General features: G+C 41.1%; 1 long non-coding RNA gene across 1 annotated transcript; it reads right to left on the reverse strand.

The window, feature by feature from the left end:
• Positions 1 to 8,343: 8,343 nt before the first annotated feature.
• On the reverse strand, positions 8,344 to 8,773 carry LOC143856263 (uncharacterized). Its single transcript, XR_013238139.1, has 3 exons — positions 8,675 to 8,773; positions 8,487 to 8,584; positions 8,344 to 8,403 (listed from the first exon to the last, which is right to left on the reverse strand). It is a non-coding gene; the product is annotated as an uncharacterized LOC143856263 (long non-coding RNA).
• Between the last annotated feature and the right edge of the window lie 12,754 nt (positions 8,774 to 21,527).

Below are 21,527 nucleotides of genomic sequence, written 5' to 3' on the forward strand. Positions count from 1 at the left end.
AAAATGTGGTTCCGTAGTGGTTCGGAGGTATAAAATGTGGTTCCGTAGTGGTTCCGGGTAGAAAATGTTGTTCCGTAGTGGTTTCGAGGTATAAAATGTGGTTCCGTAGTGATTACGTGGTATAAAATGTGGTTCCATACTGGTTGAGGGGTATAAAATGTGGTTCCGTAGTGGTTCCGGGGTATAAAATGTGGTTGCCTAGTGGTTCCGGGGTAGAAAATGTGGTTCCGTAGTGGTTCTGAGGTATAAAATGTGGTTCCATAGTTGTTGTGTGCTATAAAATGTGGTTTCGTAGTGGTTCCGTTGTGGTTACGTGGTATAAAATGTGGTTTCATAGTTGTTGTGGGGTATAAAATGTGGTTTCGTAGTGGTTTTGGGGGTATAAAATGTGGTTCCCTAGAGGTTCCGGGGTAGAAAATGTGGTTCCGTAGTGGTTCTGGGGTAGAAAATGTGGTTCCGTAGTGGTTCCGAGATATAAAATGTGGTTCCGTACTGGTTATGTGGTATAAAATGTGGTTCCATAGTGGTTGTGGGGTATAAAATGTGGTTTCGTAGTGGTTCTGGGGGTATAAAATGTGGTTCCCTAGAGGTTCCGAGGTATAAAATGTGGTTCCGTAGTGGTTCCCAGGTATAAAATGTGGTTCCCTAGTGGTTCCCCAGTGGTTCCACCGTATAAAATGTGGTCCCGAAGTCGTTCCAGGGTTGAAAATGTGGTTCCCTAGTGGTTCGAGGGTATAAAATGTAGTTCCCTAGTGGTTCCGGGGTAGAAAATGTGGTTCCGTAGTGGTTCCGAGGTATAAAATGTGGTTCCATAGTGGTTGTGGGGTATAAAATCAGGTTCCGTAGTGCTTCCGGGGTATAAAATGTGGTTCCCTAGAGGTTCCGGGGTAGAAAATGTAGTTCCGTAGTGGTTCCGAGGTATAAAATGTGGTTCCGGAGTGGTTGCGGAGTAGAAAATGTGATCCCGTAGTGGTTACGTGGTATAAAATGTGGTTCCATAGTGGTTGTGGGGTATAAAATGTGGTTCTGTAGTGGTTCCGGGGTATAAAATGTAGTTCCCTAGAGGTTCCGGGGTAGAAAATGTGGTTCCGGAGTGGTTGCGGAGTAGAAAAATTGATCCCGTAGTGGTTACGTGGTATAAAATGTGGTTCCATAGTGGTTGTGGGGTATAAAATGTGGTTCCGTAGTGGTTCCAGGGTATAAAATGTGGTTCCGTAGTAGTTCCAAGGTATAAAATGTGGTTCCGTAGTGGTTACGTGGTATAAAATGTGGTTCCCTAGAGGTTCCGGGGTAGAAAATGTGGTTCCGTAGTGGTTCCGAGGTATAAAATGTGGTTCCGGGTAGAAAATGTGGTTCCATAGTGGTTCGGAGGTATAAAATGTGGTTCCGTAGTGGTTACGTGGTATAAAATGTGGTTCCATACTGGTTGAGGGGTATAAAATGTGGTTCCGTAGTGGTTCCGGGGTAGAAAATGTGGTTCCGTAGTGGTTACGAGGTATAAAATGTCGTTCCGGAGTGGTTGCGGAGTAGAAAAACTGATCCCGTAGTGGTTACGTGGTATAAAATGTGGTTCCATAGTGGTTGTGGGGTATAAAATGTGGTTCCGTAGTGGTTCTGGGGTATAAAATGTGGTTCCGTAGTGGTTCCGAGTTATAAAATGTGGTTCCGTAGTGGTTCCAAGGTATAAAATATGGTTCCGTAGTGGTTACGTGGTATAAAATGTGGTTCCCTAGAGGTTCCGGGGTAGAAAATGTGGTTCCGTAGTGGTTCCGAGGTATAAAATGTGGTTCCGGGTAGAAAATGTGGTTCCGTAGTGGTTCGGAGGTATAAAATGTGGTTCCTTAGTGGTTCGGAGGTATAAAATGTGGTTCCGTAGTGGTTACGTGGTATAAAATGTGGTTCCATACTGGTTGAGGGGTATAAAATGTGGTTCCGTAGTGGTTTCGGGGTAGAAAATGTGGTTCCGTAGTGGTTCCGAGGTATAAAATGTCGTTCCGGAGTGGTTGCGGAGTACAAAAACTGATCCCGTAGTGGTTACGTGGTATAAAATGTGGTTCCATAGTGGTTGTGGGGTATAAAATGTGGTTCCGTAGTGGTTCCGGGGTATAAAATGTGGTTCCGTAGTGGTTCCGAGTTATAAAATGTGGTTTCGTAGTGGTTCCAAGGTATAAAATGTGGTTCCGTAGTGGTTACGTGGTATAAAATGTGGTTCCCTAGAGGTTCCGGGGTATAAAATGTGGTTCCGTAGTGGTTCCGAGGTATAAAATGTGGTTCCGTAGTGGTTCCCGGGTATAAAAAGTGGTTCCCTAGTGGTTCCGAGTTATCAAATGTGGTTCCGTAGTGGTTCCAAGGTATAAAATGTGGTTCCGTAGTGGTTATGTGGTATAAAATGTGGTTCCCTAAAGGTTCCGGGGTAGAAAATGTGGTTCCGTAGTGCTTGTGGGGTATAATATGTGGTTCCGTAGTGGTTCGGAGGTATAGAATGTGAATCCGTAATGGTTCCCGGGGTATAAAATGTTGTTCCGAGGTATAAAATGTGGATCCGCTGTGGTTCGAAGGAATAAAAGTGTGCTTCCAAGAATGTAACTTATTGTTCCAATTGTGGTTGTATCATTGTAAATGGTTGTTCATATATTACTTTGTATTCTAATTTTATGAGGGTTTAATATTGGTTCTTATCCTAATAGGGTTTGCGAAAATGGTGGAAAGAATGGCTTCTTTTATGTTACACGTTGATGGGTACTTGAAGGATAAAGTATCATTTGAGTATATTGGCGGGACGAAGATGTCTTTAATTGTGAATCGGAATATAAAATTTGCAGAATTTGAGTCTCTAGTTCACCAAAAAATCCATGCCACAGCAACCGGTATCTCACAATCTATACAATGTCGATATGTCGTGGATCCATATCAAATCGTGTTGTACGACATTCGAAATGACGATGACCTAGATATGGTGATGATGGTTTTTGAGAATAGCCTCTTCAATTGTATGAGCCTGTACATAACCAAAGAGTACAGAGTAGGAGGAATTAGTTCTGCACCGAGCCCCATCCGGAGGTAAAATATTCAGTAAGGTGGAAATTTTCATTCTTTGAACTCTCATTCCATTACACTATTAGGTGATGTGAAATTTGTCATTGCTCAGGAATATGAGGGATCGAATTCAACATTATGAAGATCCTATTTTATATGGAAATATTTGTGAACCTTCTTCTCGTCCTCTTGAACCGCCATTGAACCTCATAAATAAATCCATCCGTGCAGCGTCAGCAACAACTAATCGAAATGATTTTATAGCTCCGAAGAACATACAAATATTGGGCAGAAACCGAGAAGATACCAATATTCCTCGGAATCCGAAAAGATATTCAGTGGACTTGAACGAAGACTATGAGGACCCTATTTTTAATGTGACAGAGGAAAATACATGGTAACATATGAGCACTGCCATGTAATCTTGTAATTACTAATTACATTTACTTCGCCAGTTCTATGTTTCTCTCATACAATATTCATTCTAACGTACTCCCTACTGTGCAGGCACGATGCAGAGTTCAGCAGGGATTTCCATAGTGATATGCATGTTAGTGATGGCATTGAATGCGAGGATGGTAACAGTATAAAGGGTGATGATTCATTTGGTGATGATTCATTTGGTGATGATGACTTCGTTGAGGACAGTGTGCGCGAAGGTGACTTTGGTAAGGAAGATGAGTGCGAAGCTGTACGCCCCCTCATTGGTCTACAGAACGTTGTGGGCGACCCGTTGTGTAAAACATATAGAAGGGAGCGGTTGGAAGTAGATGAGATGGTTGTAGATGAATTAAATGAGGGACGTATAGGACTTGAGGAGATGAAGGTGGGGGGAATCTTCCCGAATTTGAAAGTATTTAAGAAGAAAGTGAAAGAGTACGCAATTGAACGGAAGTTTGTATTCGTCCCAGTAGATTCAAAGCCTACAAAGTATGCTGTTAGATGCAAGGATAAAAGTTGCCCCTTCAGAATCAGTGGGAGAATTTCTTTGGATCATGTTAAGGTCAAAAGGTTTGTGCCAGAGCATACATGCTCAGGTACTATGAGGGGTAATGACCATCCCCTTGTCACAGCAGCTTGGGCAGCAGACACCTGTCTTGGGTTATTTCCCTGCCCAGGAGACGTGAGGCCTACTTTGATAAGAGCATACATCAAGGATAAGTGGGGTATAATCATAAGCTATGTGAAGGCTTTCAATGCGAAGGTCATTATACACGAAAAAATGTGTGGAAATGCCGATGCGTCTTCTCGCATCCTTCCTGCATATGCTGAAGAGATGGAGAGATGCAATCCTGGCACCGTTATGTGTGTATATCGAAGTCGTCAGCTATGGACGGGTGGAGATAATACATTTTGTCGTTTATTTTGGTCATTCGGCCCTAGCATTCGTGCCTTCAGTCGAACAATTAGACCACTGATACTAATTGATGGGACACATTTGCGAGGCAAGTATAAAGGAATTTTATTAGCTGCCACTGCAGTAGATGGTGACGGTGGATTATTTCCGTTAGCATATGCAGTGGTTGAGAATGAGATGTATGAGAGCTGGCTATGGTTTCTTCGTTTACTCCGCCAAAGGGTGATACCAGCCGAAAAAAACAACAACGAATTCACTATTTCCTCTGATAGGATGAAGGGTTTGCCTAGAGCTATAGACGAAGCATTGCCGGGATCATACCATAGCTACTGTATTCGTCACCTCAATGCCAATTTCCTGAAGACCTTTAAGAGCCAAATACTTTGCAAACTTTTTTCGAGAGCCGCATATGCTTTAAGGGAGAGAGACTATAAGGAGACGATAGAATGTATTAAAGCGAAGAACGCAAAAGCAGAGAAATGGATATCTGAGATTCCTAAAGAAAAGTGGGCTAATGTATACTTTAAAGGGTCTAGGTGGAATATGTTGACAACTAATGCAGCGGAGTCCTTCAACAACGTATTAAAGGGCGCACGGGAGTTACCCATCGCGGCTCTAGTCGATTACACTAGATGGAAAGTACAAGAGTACTTCCACCTTCGTCGCAAGGCTGCTTCTGAATGGACAACGCATTTGACCCATAATGCAGAAAAATGGTTAGCCAGATCATGTCTATATGGCAGTAAGTTCACACCCCGGCCGTGTAGTTGGAATGAATATGAAGTGATATCGTCAACTAATACGGATCGTGTGGACTTAGAGCAGAGAACGTGTACGTGTGGTCTGTTCCAAATTATGGGATTGCCGTGTGGGCATGCCATAGCAGCCATGGGAGTCAACAAGCTGGACAAATATAGGTACTGCCAGGATTGGTTTTTGGCTTCAACTTATCGGACTACATATGACGACGTGATTCACCCTACTTTAGATCGCACACAATGGCCGGAGCCATCCCATGTTTTAGAAGTAGTGTTGCCACCACGAGTAAGAAGACAGCCTGGACGACCCAAAAAAGTACGAATGGAAAGAGGGCTACAATTTGGACAACATCATAACTGCAAATCATGTGGGGAACCTGGACACAACAAAAGAACGTGCAAAAATCCCCCCCTTGTAAATCTTCAGTTAAATATGACGCCCATCGGTCCATCCGCACCTACAGAAAATACGTATGTTCCATTATTACTCACTTGATAAGATTTCTCTATCAAACCCATCATTTTATTGATTGTTGCATGTTTTTTCTTGTAGGTCCGGTGTCTCATTCGCACCTCCTTTCTTTGCTTAGGGATGGAGTTGTTGGTTTGTTTGTACAAAGTGGCATTGATTTTGGGACTCTTCATACTGCACATAAATATTTACTCACACAAAATTTGTATAAATTAAACGTTATTATAGACTTATAGTATTACATTGGTTGTACAGCTGACCGTGACTGTTGTAAAACTTATCATTAATGTATCATTGGTGTTGGCAATATCATTGGTTTTTACTCACTACCGAAAAGTCAGTCGGCCCACATTGTTTGGATCATCTAAATCATTCATTTTATACGCCGTCACATATATTGGGTGTGCTCAAATAATCAGGTCCATCGAATCGAGGTAATCCTTCCATCTGTGGACGAACAAAGTGTACGTACGATTACTCGAAAGTCTGAACCCAGCGTTGGACTTCCCAATGACGAGCGTGAAAGCGCAATATCACTTCTTTCCCGTCCGAAGTCCGGAAGTTGGTTCGGAATTCCGACTCGAAAATCCTAACCAACGTCCGGACTTTCGACTGAACCCCGGTATAGTTGCGAAGCTACTGGACTTCCTTCGGGCATCCGAATATTGGTTCGGAATTCCTCCTCGGAATTCTGAACCCAGATACGGACTTCCGATCGAACTCCAGTAGAGTTGGGAAGCTACTGGACATCATTCGGAAGTCCGGAAGTTGGTTCGGAATTCCGACTGGATTTCCCACTCGGAATTCCGATCCAGTACTCGGATTTCCGAAGCAAGTCCAGTAGGTTCGCAACTCTACTGGAGTCCCGTCGGAAGTCCGGAAGGTAGTTCGGATTTCCGACGCGGAATTCCGAACCAATAGTCGGCTGTCCGACGGAAGTCCAGTAGCTTCGCAACTCTACTGGAGTCGCGTCGGAAGTCCGGACGTTGGTTCGGAGTTTCGACGCGGAATTCCGAATCAATTCTCGGATTTCCGACGGAAGTCCAATAGGTTCGCAACTCTACTGGACATCATTCGGAAGTCCGGAAGTATGTTCGGATTTCCGGGTCGGAATTCCGATCCAATACTCGGATTTCCGTAAGAAGTCCAGTAGAGTTGCTAACTCTACTGGACATCGTTCGGAAGTCCGCACCTATCATCGGAATTCCAATCCAATACTCGGATTGCCGAAGGAAGTCCAGTAGAGTTGGCAACTCTACTGGACATCATTCGGAAGTCCGCACCTTCCATCGGAATTCCGACGCGGAATTCCGATCCAATACTCGGATTTCCGTAATAAGTCCAGTCGAGTTGCCAACTCTACTGGACTTCATTCGGAAGTCCGCACCTTCCATCGGACTTCCGACGCGGAATTCCGATCCAATACTCGGATTTCCGTAATAAGTCCAGTAGAGTTGGCAACTCTACTGGACTTCATTCGGAAGTCCGTAAGTTGCTTCGGATTTCCGACTCGGAAGTCCGAAGTTCAATCGGAAGTCCGAAGGAATTCCAGTACATCAGCATATATGGTGTAGGATCGGGTTCATGTACAACTCTACACGAGGATCTACCAATTCAATGGGCTTGATCACATGTATACATCATTTGTGGCGCAAGATCATTCAGATTATATATTAATGATGATCATTTGGGTGGTGAACTCGTAATGTTAAGAAGTTGATGTTTAAAGCACATATCTTTTGTGTCGGATGGAGAAAAGAGTGGAATTGTGGAACATGTCAGTTTACCGGTCCCCACTACATTTTTCATCTTTACCCCAGTAGAAAGAGCTTTTTCCCGATCCTGGTCACTCAGAAGCTTTTTTGTTTTTGTTGTGTTTTAAATTTTTGTTATGAGTAAGCTGGGGTTAGGCAGGACCCCGACCAGATATATTTATGGAAACCAAAGATATACATGAAGTTTGAAAACAACCCCCTTACATAAAAGGGGGGAACAAAAAGAGGCAAGAAGCCCAAACAACAACATCCAAACACAGGACAGAACCTGCAAAAACAGTCTAAAACGAAAAAACAAAGCTCGAAGCCCCAACAAGCATGACAGCAACAAACAACCAGAGAGGCAGATCACCAGGCAAGGAGCAAGCCACAACTACATAGAATCCGGGAAGTCCGGACGGCTGAGATTTTTCTTCCTCCCCAGGAGTGATTTCTTTGCGTTTGGTAGGGGCAGAATAGCTTGGAGATGAAGGGGTGGATTTCTGATCATTGAAAAGATTTTCCCAAGGGAGACTTGCAGGTGGCAATAGATCAATCCTCATCCAGAAGGTTGCTATTGAAGGACCAGATGTTGAAGCCATTCCTCATCCACGACTTCTTCAAGTTGCCACTAACGCTGAAGAGAGCCAGGATTTGGAACAAGCCTTACCTGCAAACAAGCACAATTATCATAATGAATAACTAGAACATTTTGGTGTTTCCCAATTGTGTGCAAAATATCCACTCACCCTAGCAGGTTCATTTCCGCCACCTACTTCAGGAACGAGGAGAGCAAGTATCGGATCACCCGCCAAGCAATTGAACTCTAATGCATGTACAACCAACAACAATGACTCCCACATAAGAATGTGAACAACTTATAGGGATACTTTCCCATAGACCCCATTCAACATTTCCGAAAGTAGGGAAGCTCGCATAGCCGTAATATCTTGCTGGGTGAAATCGAGGCTAGCGTCACGGGTAATGTATTCCATCTCTTTCAAAACGAACAGCCCACAGTCGTGGCTGCAAAACATGAAGCAAAACCGAGAAGAAGAATTAATCGTTTACGGAGGTATCGTAAACTGAAGTAATTGCACGTAACATACCTGTTACCTTGTAGGGGCCGATCGACCACTACATCAATGGGGAATGCAGTTATATCAATGTCTTTGACCATTCTGAACCATTTAACAAGGTAATCGACCTACAAATCAAGAATTCCGTACGTTAGGGCAATAGTAACAAAAATTTAATTAATAATTGCCATACGAATCAAGTAAAGAGTAGTACTCACAAGGGGTTGCACCTTCCTAGAATCCGTGTGACTGTAAAGAGAATCGTAAACAAGGAAGGAACGATGCCCCATATCCAACACGAGAAGTACCCAATGAACCATATCAATGTAAATTGGAATGAGTACTTTTCGTATCTCTTGAAGAGGGGTGTTCTCTACACGAGTTAGGAATCTGGAACATGCATCGGGACGTTCACATCTTTCGTCAAGAATAACTTGCTGCAACCAAAAAAACACCTTGTTAGAATTGCCCGCAGCTTCAGAAACAAAAACCATTACTTATAAGTTAATTTAATCTCAGAGGTAGATGGGTAGCAAGGCAAATGCATGATCCCTTTTTTTTTTGTTCGCCAACATTCGTCCCGCAAGTTCAAGTAATCCGTATATACATTAACAATCTACAGAACATACCATAGGTCAACGAGAAGGAATTTAAGAAGATATGTGTACCAACGCATTATTCACGCTTTACGTTACTAACTGAACCATATAACATCTTACCGGAGATGATATCCAACCTCTACGATCGGTTAGTATAAGCAAGTCTTCTTTACACATGTGGTACCCATCACTGTGAATGACTCTCTCACTGCAAATCGAGTAAAAAGTCACCTACCTCTATGTACCTTTGGTCATATAATTGTACTGAAACAACCTATGTATGAAATTAATCGGAGATATTAGAATTAAAAAACAATGTAGGTTGTACGAAAATTTACCTAGGTGCTAGCGCTGCCAATGCATCCACCTTCATCGCTGCAGGCCCGGTGATATTGCGAAGAGCATAGATGCTTTTCCGGTTGCTTATGACATAAGGTGAACTGACTGCTCTACTAGGTTGTAACTTCCTTCCACGTTGCTTCACATTTTTTTCAATGCTCCGAATAACTTTTTCATCTTGTTTCTTATTTGATTTCTTACTCTTACTGAGGTTCAAATCAGGACTGTCAACCAAGATAACCATTTTAGCTGCAGCATCCCTGACATCCCTAGTAATTAGGCTATCAATAGAGATATGTTCTACGCTATCATCAACTATGTGTTTCCCCATATCATCTACAAAAACACCATCCCCTACTTCCCCCTTCTCAGTCACTATCTCGGCTTCCCCATCCATATTGTCGGCCTCTCGTTCCCTCTTTCTTGTTATCTTCGTTGGGATATTATTCCCTGACTCCAAACCTTCCCTCTTTCTGGAATCTCTCCCGAACAAATGAATTTTTACCTCCCTCATTTCACGTTCAACTCTGGTTAACCTCTCCAACAATGAACTATTTGTAACGGATTCATCTACTTCGGACTTCCCATGTTCCCCTCTTCCTCTCGTACTTCTCGTCCTTCGTTCCCTCCTCTGATATGTCGCAATTGGCCTCATTGGATCCCTCAGTACAGGTAGAGTTTGACCCATGCAATCCCCCACTGGGACCACAATTGAACCGACTGAATCGCAAGGAATACTACCATCGTCGTGTTGATCATCGAGTCAAAGTAGAGATTCTTCCCTTGCCGTAGCTTCGACCCTCCTAACCACCTGGAATACATTCCATATTACTAATTACAAATACGACTGTAAAAATAACACGAAAGACATACAACGACCAACATGCATTATACTCTCACCTCTGCGGCTTTCACCATCCCACGAATAATACAGTTAATCAACTGTTGATGCTCCATCTTCTTCGTATTCATCTGAGCGGTCCACTTAAATAGACGCGGATACGCATCAGCAGAATTAGGTGCCCATAACGTCGTATGCTCAAATAGCCATACCTGATATCAAAGTAGATTAGATCCGCATAAGATAGAAACAAAAAATCTATATGCAATGAATGGAAAATTACCTGTAAAATAATAGAGCAACCCAATATATGTCCCTTTCCACCGAGTGCAGCATGTGAATCTAATGATCTGACCAAGAACTCATGAACGGGATAAGCCCATGCAACATTTCCTATAGTCTGCAGATCAATATACGGGAAGAGGCAAGAACATGCCTTCTGGTCCCTCTACGCAAACAAGACAGTGCTGCAGAATAACAATATCAAATGCTTCACAGTTGACTTCACGAAGTCTTCTTCGTCTGAATCCATATCGGCATGAATAACCTTGACGACCTCGTCAAAGGTGGCGGTTGGACCCCCAAACCTCCAACCATCCACAGTATCACTGCTAGACCAATCAAATTGCGGCCTTTCCCCAATCTTACTTAAACCTAATATTTTAGCTACATCACTAACTAGAAATGGGAGTACGATGCGGCCCAAACAAAAAGCTTTCCGTTTGGGATCCCATTTATTTACCATTGTCGTCAAAATCTTCTTCCGCAACTCAACATCTTCGAGGCCCTCATGCAGAATCAAATCTGTAAATGGGGTATCCTTTATGAAATTCCTATGCACATCCCGTAACCGAATATTTTGTAGGGACTCGTGAAAGCGTGACGGACAGCATCTAGATAAGACATATTTCGCCTGCAAAAATGGCACTATTAAACAGTTGAGCGAGAAAGAGCAGGAGATGCAGACGGAAAATATAACAGTTACTCACCATCACGAAAATGGAAACAATTGATGGGAAAGATCAACAATTTTGTTAACTTCGTCTGTATCTGTCGAAACCACCAACAATCACTTGAAACACAATATTAGTCTATTCAAACACAGTATTACTCCATTGAAACAACAAGGATAGAGAAACCATATGTAATCACTTTAAACAACACAGGGCTCCCCAAATAACTGGAAACAACCAGACGTAAAGATCATGAACACCATATATGACAACCGTACCTAATCCCTTCAAATTTAAACAATCAAACATCGGTTCAAACAACATATGGCTCCCCAACTAATAGCAACCATAACAAACCGTACGAGACTCAACCAAAACCATTCAAACTTAAACCACCAAAAATCACTTCAAACAACCATAGCTATATAGATACTTGCATCAAATTCATAAGAACCATCAGAAACATACCATGCAAGCAAGACACAGAAATATAACGATAATAACATTTAATCCATCCATCCATAATAACATATGAAACCCGTATATAACATAACATCCATGAACCATTACAAAAAAAAAAAAATTAAAAGAAACATAACATCCATCTATCCATAAATGAACCACAGCAACGCTCTAATGATCTGGGGGCAACAGATGGCGGACTAAGTTGGTCAGTGAAGAAACCTGGTCCGTGAGTGAGGTGACCGCTGTGCCGAAGTCCTGGCGGAGGGTGGAGATCTCGGTGCGTACCCCGGTCAAAGCTTGCTGAGTCGCCAATTGGTCCTGATGATGGGATTGTAAAAGCTGATGAACCGCGGTAAACTGCGCGTCAAGGTGCTGACGATGTGCACGAAGCTCCTGCGCAACAAACTCCTGTGATGCAAAACGCTGAGCCGGCTGACGAGGAGGGGGAGCAGGGCCCTGTATATCAAGCCGCATGGCCTTTATAGTTTTAGCATTGAACACAGTTGCGGGACTAAGGCGTTCTTCACCACTTTGTATCAACTTCTCATGGTTGAAGACATGCGTGAGAAGCATCCCGAATGGTAGACTAGCCAAGGCCTTCGTCCTCGTGTCCTCCATGAAGCTAAGGAGGATATAGCCAAGGTGAAGGGGTGTGCCGCGAAGAAGTCGGTGCATAATAAAAGCCTCAAAAGGCCGGACCATGTCAGCATTGCCTCCGCGAGGCGTGATATTGCTCGTCAGAATCTTGTGTAGGACTTTGCACATAGGGCTAAGGGAATTGTAGGATACGTTCGTTGACCCATCAGTAGGTGGGCCTTGGCAACCAAGCTGCCCATAGGCGGCGACCGGATCATGTATACAGTCACTAATGTCATCCATGGTTCCGGGCCAAAAGTAGATTTCGTCGCCTGTGGTGGGAAGAGAGAGAACTTCACAAAACTTTTCAACTGTCATATGGATGGTTTTGTTGTTTACTCTGGATTGGAAGACCTTCAAATCTCTGTCGAATCTGTAATTGGCATAGAATTGCTTGACGAGAGTCGGGTACGAGTCACAGTGAATTTCGAGAAAATTGACCCATCCAAAGGCCAGAAATAAGGGTTTCACATTATAAACTTCGACATTTTTAAAAATGACTTTCCTACCTCGGAGTATGCCCTTCCTTTCTATACGACCGAGGGACCCAACCTCTACATCTGCATCCTCATTGCCCATTTCCTCATCAGAGGCAGGAGGACTAGGGGAAGACCCTGCATCTACAGTCACATTCTTCTTTCTTTGCTTCGCGCGCTGCATGACTATAGGGGTTTTGGGTTAGGTGGTTAGTGGGGTTCACAAAGTAAAAGGGGAGCCGCTTCCGGTCCTTATCTGCACAAAGCAGGAGAATAACTTGGAGGGGAAGATACTTTAAGTAGAAGATAGTTGAAAAGTTGAAATTAAAGATACTTCAAAGAAAACCATGTTTCAGAAAGTTTGTACAAACACACTATTTAGAGACTTCGAACCACTTGAAACCAATGTTAGGATAGAGGAACTACGGAACCACATATTAGAAAGTTCACAAATATGATTAGTGGAACCACATATTAGAAAGTTCAAACCACAATAACTGGATAGAGGAAGTACGGAACCACAAATTACACAGTTTGAACCAGTAATACTGGATACAGGGTCAGTGGAATACTGGTTCCAACTTCGGCAGAATAAGTGGTTTCATGGATGCAACTTCCATGGAATAACGGTTCTAACTTTGAAACCCCTAATTGAAACCCTTCAAACAAATTCAAAACAATGCAACCATTGAAAAGCATTGAAAACCATGGAAACCCCAAATGAAACCCTTGAAACCATTGAAAACCTATATGCAACCATTTAAACCCTAAATGAAACCAGGCAAACCATTGAAACCATAAATGCGAGCCTAAACCATTGAAACCCTTTCAAACCAAAAATTAAAGTATTGAAACCCTTTGGAACTAAAATTGGTTCGAACTATATACATAAAGAGAAACCAGATGAACCTATTGAAAAATGCCGACATAGAGGATCCTTGTTACGTGCAGAATCTGTACCAGTTATTTAGTTATTTTCCTTTATGTTAATTTTTCCGTAGGGTCACTCCCATCTATGTAATGGAGTTGGTTTTGAGTGATTGTGGTGTCAGTTATGGAGAGTAAGTTAAATTTTGGTTCTATCCCATGTTTGGTTGCCTTTTAGCACTAGGTTTTTTTTAATCCCACTCTTGTAATGATTACTTGTGGGGTGAAATTTTTAATCCCACTTTTGTAATGATTGAAATGTCATCCCATCCCAAGATAACCCCAGGAACAAAAATAAACTCAGGAACCAAAAATAAGCTTCAGAAGAATTTTTTTCTACCCAACAGTTCAAGCAACCAAACAAAGGTTTTTTTTTCCCCACCATATCTCCCAGGGTTTTTTTTTCTCCCACATAACCAAACATGGGATTTTTATTTTACCGGGATACTTCTACGACTTTTTTTTTCCCACCTATATCCGAGGGTATTTTTTTCTCCCACATAACTCCCAGGAACAAAAAAAACCTGGCAACCATAAAGAGCATAAAGAGTTCTTATTTTGGTGTTACATTTCTTGTTTTTGGTGGAGTTAAGACAGAAGCCTGTGGTTTGGCCATTTCCCACTTTTAACCTCGTGGTTTGGAAGTTACCAACGACACCACCAGGTATGTGGCAATAACTTCAGCGAAGAATCCTAAGATCATCTCCTGCTGACTTACCAATTCTCCTATCAACTGTGGATGCACGTTATCAAGAGTTTTGGCATAGGTAGGGTATCTCAAGGATCAATCAAGAAAGTCATTCTTAATTGGAGTATAGGCCCTTTCGGCGAAGCTGGTTGATTCACATGGAAGAATGTCCGATTTGTTTTGATATGTCAACTTCGGAAATAAGGAACAACTTAATAGTGAAGGAGCGCGAGAGAGAAATAGGAAGAATACTGCTAAATATCAAGATTGTTATACTATGGGGAAGAGGGAACAAGCTCAAAGCCACAAACACGGTGACTGATATTCTAAGGGGTCGGACAACGATTATCATGGAGAAGAGTGGAAAACCTAAAACCTCGCTAAAGTGGTACACCCCACCCCTTGGATCAATCAAATTCAATTTTGACAGAAGCTAGAAAGGAAGCCCGGGCTGGGTAAGGATTGGGGTAATCTTCCGTAACTACGATGGGTAAACAATCCCATGCCATTAAAAAAAAATCTTTACAAATCTTATCTTTTTCTGTACCACTGGGCATATGTGATGCAAATGAAGTAGAAGCCCATGCCTTAATTCTTCTTTTTTTTTTGAATGTTTAAGCTTTCATTAAAAGGAAGAAGACCAAGATGGTCGAAACTCCAAAGATTACAAGGACAGAAAAACAAGAGAAGCCTGTGCCTTACTATGGGGGCTGAAATGGTATTCAAATGCTAGACTAGAGCCACTGATCATCGAAGGGGACTCCTCTAACGCCATCGCTTGGGCTGCTAGTAAATCGTCAGGACCTTGGAAGCAAGATGACGTAATAGCAGAGATTAGATATTTGTGCTTATTCTAGCACTTCCTAAATCTCATCTTACATGTCCAGCATTTCCATAGGTTTTGATGATTTTACAGGATTTTTACCAAAATTTCGAACCGAAACATTTCTGTTTCTCTCACAACTGAAACCGAATTCAAAACTGAAGTTTAAAACCTTGGTTGAGCCTCATTTAGGCCTATAAAATGATATCAAGGGAGACCAATTGTCATCGCACGACAATCCTCCCCTACCAAATCTCGTTGACGTCCTTTTCTTTCCTTCAGCATACCACCTCCTTCAACGATTCCTCCATCAATTCTTCCGATGAGGAGCTCGATCCTCCCATCGAGTCTTCGACCGACTGGGACACTCTAAGCGCCCATTCCTTCTTGCCCATATTGCTCTTTCCATCATAGGGCCTTCAACTAATTGTAAGGTTGAGACTCTCCCATCCTTGCCATTCTTCGTGTGTACAATGGGGAACATGTATGGGAACCACTCGCCCATGGTACTTACCACTACAAGATGAGGTATGGGAACTACCTACCTTTGCTGCACATGAGAACTCCATTCCTTGTATCACCTAGTAGTCGTACAAGGGCATTGTCGTGAGGTTGATGGAACTCTACGAACTTTACTTCCACACCTTTTCCACCCTAGGGTGGGCCTCCAAGTTTACGACCTTCACGGGTGTAAAGTCATTCGCAAATTGTAGGCCTAACGGCATAGCATCCTCCAACACGAAGTTGCGAGTTATGCATATGTACACTGAAGCCTCGTGGTCTTCCCGTTAATGAGCGCGTCCAAATATCATGATTTCCACAAAAACCCTAATATTTTTGGGCTTTTTTTGTTTTTATCAATGTTCTCTTTCTTAAAATGTGGGTTTAATGTAGCCATGGGGTGGGGTTTCATTGTCTGTGGTGGAGGTGACGGCGGTGGCCGGAGATGGCGAAGGTGGCGGTGGAAGGAGGTGGCGGTGGCAAATGGCGTAACCCTAATCCCTCTGCAAATGGCTTCAAACCAGTGATAAGGGTATTTCTGTCCTCAATATATTAACCATGTTTAGTTTTACTCATTCCGTCAGGTTAAACTAACGGACCGTCAACAGCGGGGGTCTACTAAAAAATGTCATAAAGTTGAGGGGGTGTCATTGCTAACTTCCAAACCACGGGGTTAAAAGTGGAAAATGGCCAAACCACAAGGGGTGTATCTCTATTTTTCCCTTTTTTAAAAAAAATACATTAACTACATAAAAGTTTCATTATAGATGTTGAAGAACAAAATGGGAAAACAAATATTCATCACAATGCCAATTAGAACTTCAAATCATCAAGTTTGTTCGAGGCTAGCATTACCTTAACCAACAAAAAGAAATTCAAGAACAGGAGGGAATCTTAAAAGGGAAAAAATACAGGCAAAGTTGCTCCATGATTAGCAGGTTCGCCCGGCAAATAGACATCCACGGGAATTAGCTTATCGACTCCCCGAACGGTACTATAAGAATCCGTACACTGCTAGTTTTCGGATACGAGATATCCATCTATTTTTTTAAGGATCCACTGTGATAATGAAAAAGATTAGATTCTATGGATAAAGAAAGGATCTAATTGATAGAGGAAGCACCGTAAAGATCAATTAGCGAGGTTTTGGGGTGAAAATGCAGCGAAAGTGAATCCTAGTCGACTTGGTTGATGCGGCTGACTACTTGGTTGATGAGACTGAGTAATCGGTTGACTCCCCCACATAAATCAGGAGAATCAGAGGAGCTTTGATGGACTTTGTAGGACAAAACGCGGACTCGGCCAAGAACACAGCCAAGTTAAAAAGAGTTGACTTGGGTGAGTCCATGATGATGTGGGGGAGTTTTGAAACTATGGCATGGATTAAACATTTAATGGAATTGAAGGGGGTAATACAGAACAAGTTTGAGAGGGGGTAATATAGAACAACTTTGAGATGGTTCTTGTCTACTTCAATTTCCATTTGCTAGAGTGCTAAATTGTTGCATAGGTTGTCATAAGTTTGAGATGGAAAATATTCCTTTCTTCCTTAAATTTACTTGAAGCGTAAGCTAATCTTGGAACTGATATTAAGTGAAGACATCTCTCTCAAGAAAGTTTTGGTAAATGCTTCTAAAAGTAAGTAGGTCTGGGAAAGTTAAATCCCTACAATTAAATATTGGGCTTTCATGATTTAACATTTTAAAAATAACATTTCCAATATGAAACTCTAAAAGCAAAATTTTTTTTGCATGTATGTGCTTCTGTAGAGAACCTTAAACCATCCCAAGTTACAGAATATCAGATAGCAACTGGGTATAAATAATAGAAAAACCAGAACCCATTGATTTAACATATCTGTGTATTTGCATGTAGGTGCTTTGTAGATAACTAGTGTTGAGTTCATTTACCAAAAGAGAAGGAACATACAAGGACACAGATTCAAAATGCAATTGCTTCTCAAAAATACTCCCAAATCGTTAGCGAAGAAAAAATGGCGGAAGATTCGCAATGCCCCTTGGGATTTAGATCTCCTATGATTTTCTACTCATTATTCCCATTTTAAGCCCTCAACGAAACCCTTTCAAACACAAAATCAAAGCCCAACGAAACCCTTTGATATAAAACCTATATCAAAACCCATTAAAATCCAAAAATTTCAAAATACATACAAATGAAACCCCTTGCAAAGCATTTCAAAGGCTTCAAAACTACATACTCATGCAAATCCCTCTCACAAACTACCAATGAGGTACTTAAAACAGCTTCAGATACGTGAGATCCAACCCATCACGAAAAAAACCCAAATTTAAGAAAACCCTACATCAAATGTTTAAAAATTACCTTTGAATAGTGGACGAAGCAGATTTCCGGCGAGAGGGGATGTTTTCCGGCGAGTAGGTGGTGCGTCACCGAGATTCACGCGGACGTACGACGGTGACAACGGTCGTTTGTCCACCGGCGGTGAGAGTTCTCGTCGGAGAAGAGAGGTAAAAAAAAAAACCGTGTGAAAAGTAAAAAACAAAAGTATAAACAGTGTAAAACGTAAAAACCTAAACTAAGGCTATTTTTGTCTTTATACAATTTTTCTCTCACCTCACACCCTTTTTTAATAATTTACAAATTACTACCCTTTTTTCATAATTTCGAATAAACATTGCATTTTTCTCATCATTTGCCCAATAATAAATGGATGTTTCCATTAAAATATATTTTAAAAATAATATGGTTTTCATTATTTTCTAATCGCTTCCCCGGTTTATGTGCCATAATTCTTTTTCTTATTAAATTAATAAATTTTCAAAATTTTTATTTACAAACTAGTAACTTAGGTTACTGGAATGTTCGAGAAATATTTTCAATTGATTTTGCAAAGATTTGATAAGGTTTTACGATTTATTTTAATAAACGGGTTTTAACGCCTATGAAACAAATTGATCTCTTATATTTAAAAACCAATTTTATGGAGGAGATTTAATTTTTAAGTTTTGAAATTTTGAGACATTTTTTTATAGTCTATTATATATCTACTGGAATTTTTTATTTGATTTTAGGATACCATTATGTTTGCTTTTTAAGTAATTCTTTAGTTTCATCTGATTTTTTGTGTGAATTTAAATGGGCATCAAATCGTAATAAAAATCCATGAAAGTCATACAGTACTCTAAGCTTATCATCATCTATATATTGTAAGCGTTTGAGTTGATTTTAAATTGATATGCTATAGGTTGCTGTGTTAATCTATAATCTGATTTGAATTTTGAAAAATCAGAAATTGATATCAAATCTTAATGATAATTCATGCCAATTTTTCAGTAAGCTCTAATCATCTATATCGTTATTCTGTGAAAGTTTGGAGTAATTTAAAATTCATATGATATAGGTGGCTGTGTTAATCTATAATCTAATTTGAATTTTGAAAAATCAGAAATTGATATCAAATTTTAATGATAATTCATGAAAATTTTCCAATAAGCCACAATCATCCATATCTTGTTACTGAAAACGTTTCAACTAATTTAGAGTTTGATTGCTTAGGGTTACTGTGTAATCCTAGCAATCTGGTCTTAATGATATTAAATCCCAATTTAATAGCAAATCAATACAAAGGTCAGTAAAAATCTCCAAACAATCTTAAATTTTCATCATAAATTCAATCCCTAACTTTTTTGAAACAGAAACCTTAGGGTTCATAGATTGCCTTTGTAAATTGGCTATGCTGTGACAATTTAACTGCCGAGATCGCATTTATAATCGTATACTAATTGTGATCGTTCCTGCATAATTTGAGCATGTAAATTATAGTATGTTGTTGGCTCTGAGGTCCACCGTCTACCGAAATCCTGATAAACATGCCAGGCAATAAGATACTATAACTTATGTGTTAAATTATACAAGGGTTGAGAGCACGATTTCCTTCCATGGTTGCAATTCGAGGCCGAAACTTGCGAACCATAGAGTCTTTGGTATTCCTTAGATGTTTAGGAATAAAAAATTCTCAAAAATAAAAAATCATTAAGTTCAACAAATCGAATTAACTCGATCCGCGTCTTAGGAGCCGTTGGATTACGGTCTCCTATCGTAGGAACATTTAGGGCCCCTTAGGAACACTTACGTCACGTTGTATCCTAAGTTTCAGGGAGTCCTAGAGTTAGGAGTCCAGCATCATCTCTAGCGTTTGCTATGGATAGCAACCGTGTCATAGATCTAGTTACACTAGTCACCCAATTTTCTCCTAGGACAAACCTAGTTACCTAGGATGTAGGTTAACCTGCATTAGTCTAAGGGACGTCTTGCACTTAGATAGGACCATATAGCATCTTAGATGAAGTCCTAGGATAATAAAATCTTCAACTTGAATTAAATAATTTCTCTTAAACTGTTGAAACAGTCAATCCAGTCTAGGTTGGTGTCCTAGATGAGTTAGGCATAAGTCGCTTAGTTCAGGTGCACCGAACTACGATCGACTCTGATTCCAATGAGGCTGGGATATGTAGGCAACTTGGATACTTGAGTGGCATACCAAGCCTGAGTCGGCTCCACACATAAGTGGTGGGGTTTTGTACATTAATCCTTAAATTAAAAATAATTAAATCACTTAGGACTTGCCATGAAATTATAATTTTAGGAGAACTTTCACTTAGATTGAATTCAAACAAATTAAGAAAATCAAGATACAGATTTAGGAATTACACTGAAATTAGATCTTAGGATGCATGTCATGTAGTTCGCACAATAATATAGAGTTAAATGAGCCATTTAAAAGAAATTCAAAAGAGTTAACTTTTGGAATTGAAGATCGATTATCGGGCAGGAATGATGCATGTGGTGGTAACTCCCCATACCTTCTATTCTCGTAACCAGGTAACGAGTCTAGATTTTTGGTCAATTATGGGTCTTAGATCCCTCATCTAGGTGGCGACTCTATCGCTCTCTTTTGCGTGGAATTTGGATTGCCTTAGTGATCCCAAGTTCACGAAAAAGATGAATTAAATCACACCTTGCTAGGCTCGGCGGCTTACCCCTGCCCTTATGGGTATTGGGTTGCACGTGTGTTTGCACCCTATGGCTTGGTTGATGCCTGCTTGGTTGGGTAATTAAAATTAATAATAAAAAGCACACGCCATTCGCGTGGGTACGAGAGACCAAGAGAGAGCGTGGCGGCTCGCGCCTCACCCCTCTCGCGGGATCGGGTCCCACAGTTTGGCGACTCTTCTGGGGACCATCCTAACTTCATTAAAACTTCAAAGCTAACTCATTTGAATTTAATTTAACTGGCTCATAAAAACTCTATCTTTTATATGCTTGGTAGATTAGTTTGTTTGCTTTACTTTCTCATCACATAATACTCAAACTTAATCTAACAAAACCTGAAGGCATAATAGATTGTGCAAACATATTGCACATACTTGCATCTAAACTCTTGCATCTAACATGCACACACATCCTATTTAGGAACCCGGAGTGTTATCTAGCGTGGTTGACTGGGATTTCATCACCTAGTGCCTCTGTGCTAGAGAAGCATTCCACCCTTAGCCTAGTACCTTTATGGTGCGTAAACGGATTCGTTGGTTCACGTACTGATACGCCGGACACTGGTACAGTATATCGAATACGGATTCGCGCTAAGGGAACTCTTGGCCTTACCCCTAGATTAACCCACACATGCATATAGTATACGAACACACGTGCAGCATGTGTGTGAGCTTACTTTAGGATATCCTACGCATTTTTGTCTAGATTAGGCAGTAGTCCATCTTCCAATGGCTGCGATCGGTCCTTAGGTACACAAACAAAATCAAGAGTCGAGATTCTTTCTCCACT

Source organism: Tasmannia lanceolata, unplaced genomic scaffold (genome assembly GCF_043159265.1).
Source record: "Tasmannia lanceolata isolate RefF3 unplaced genomic scaffold, GAP_Taslan_0.1 ptg000023l, whole genome shotgun sequence".
NCBI lineage: Eukaryota > Viridiplantae > Streptophyta > Magnoliopsida > Canellales > Winteraceae > Tasmannia > Tasmannia lanceolata.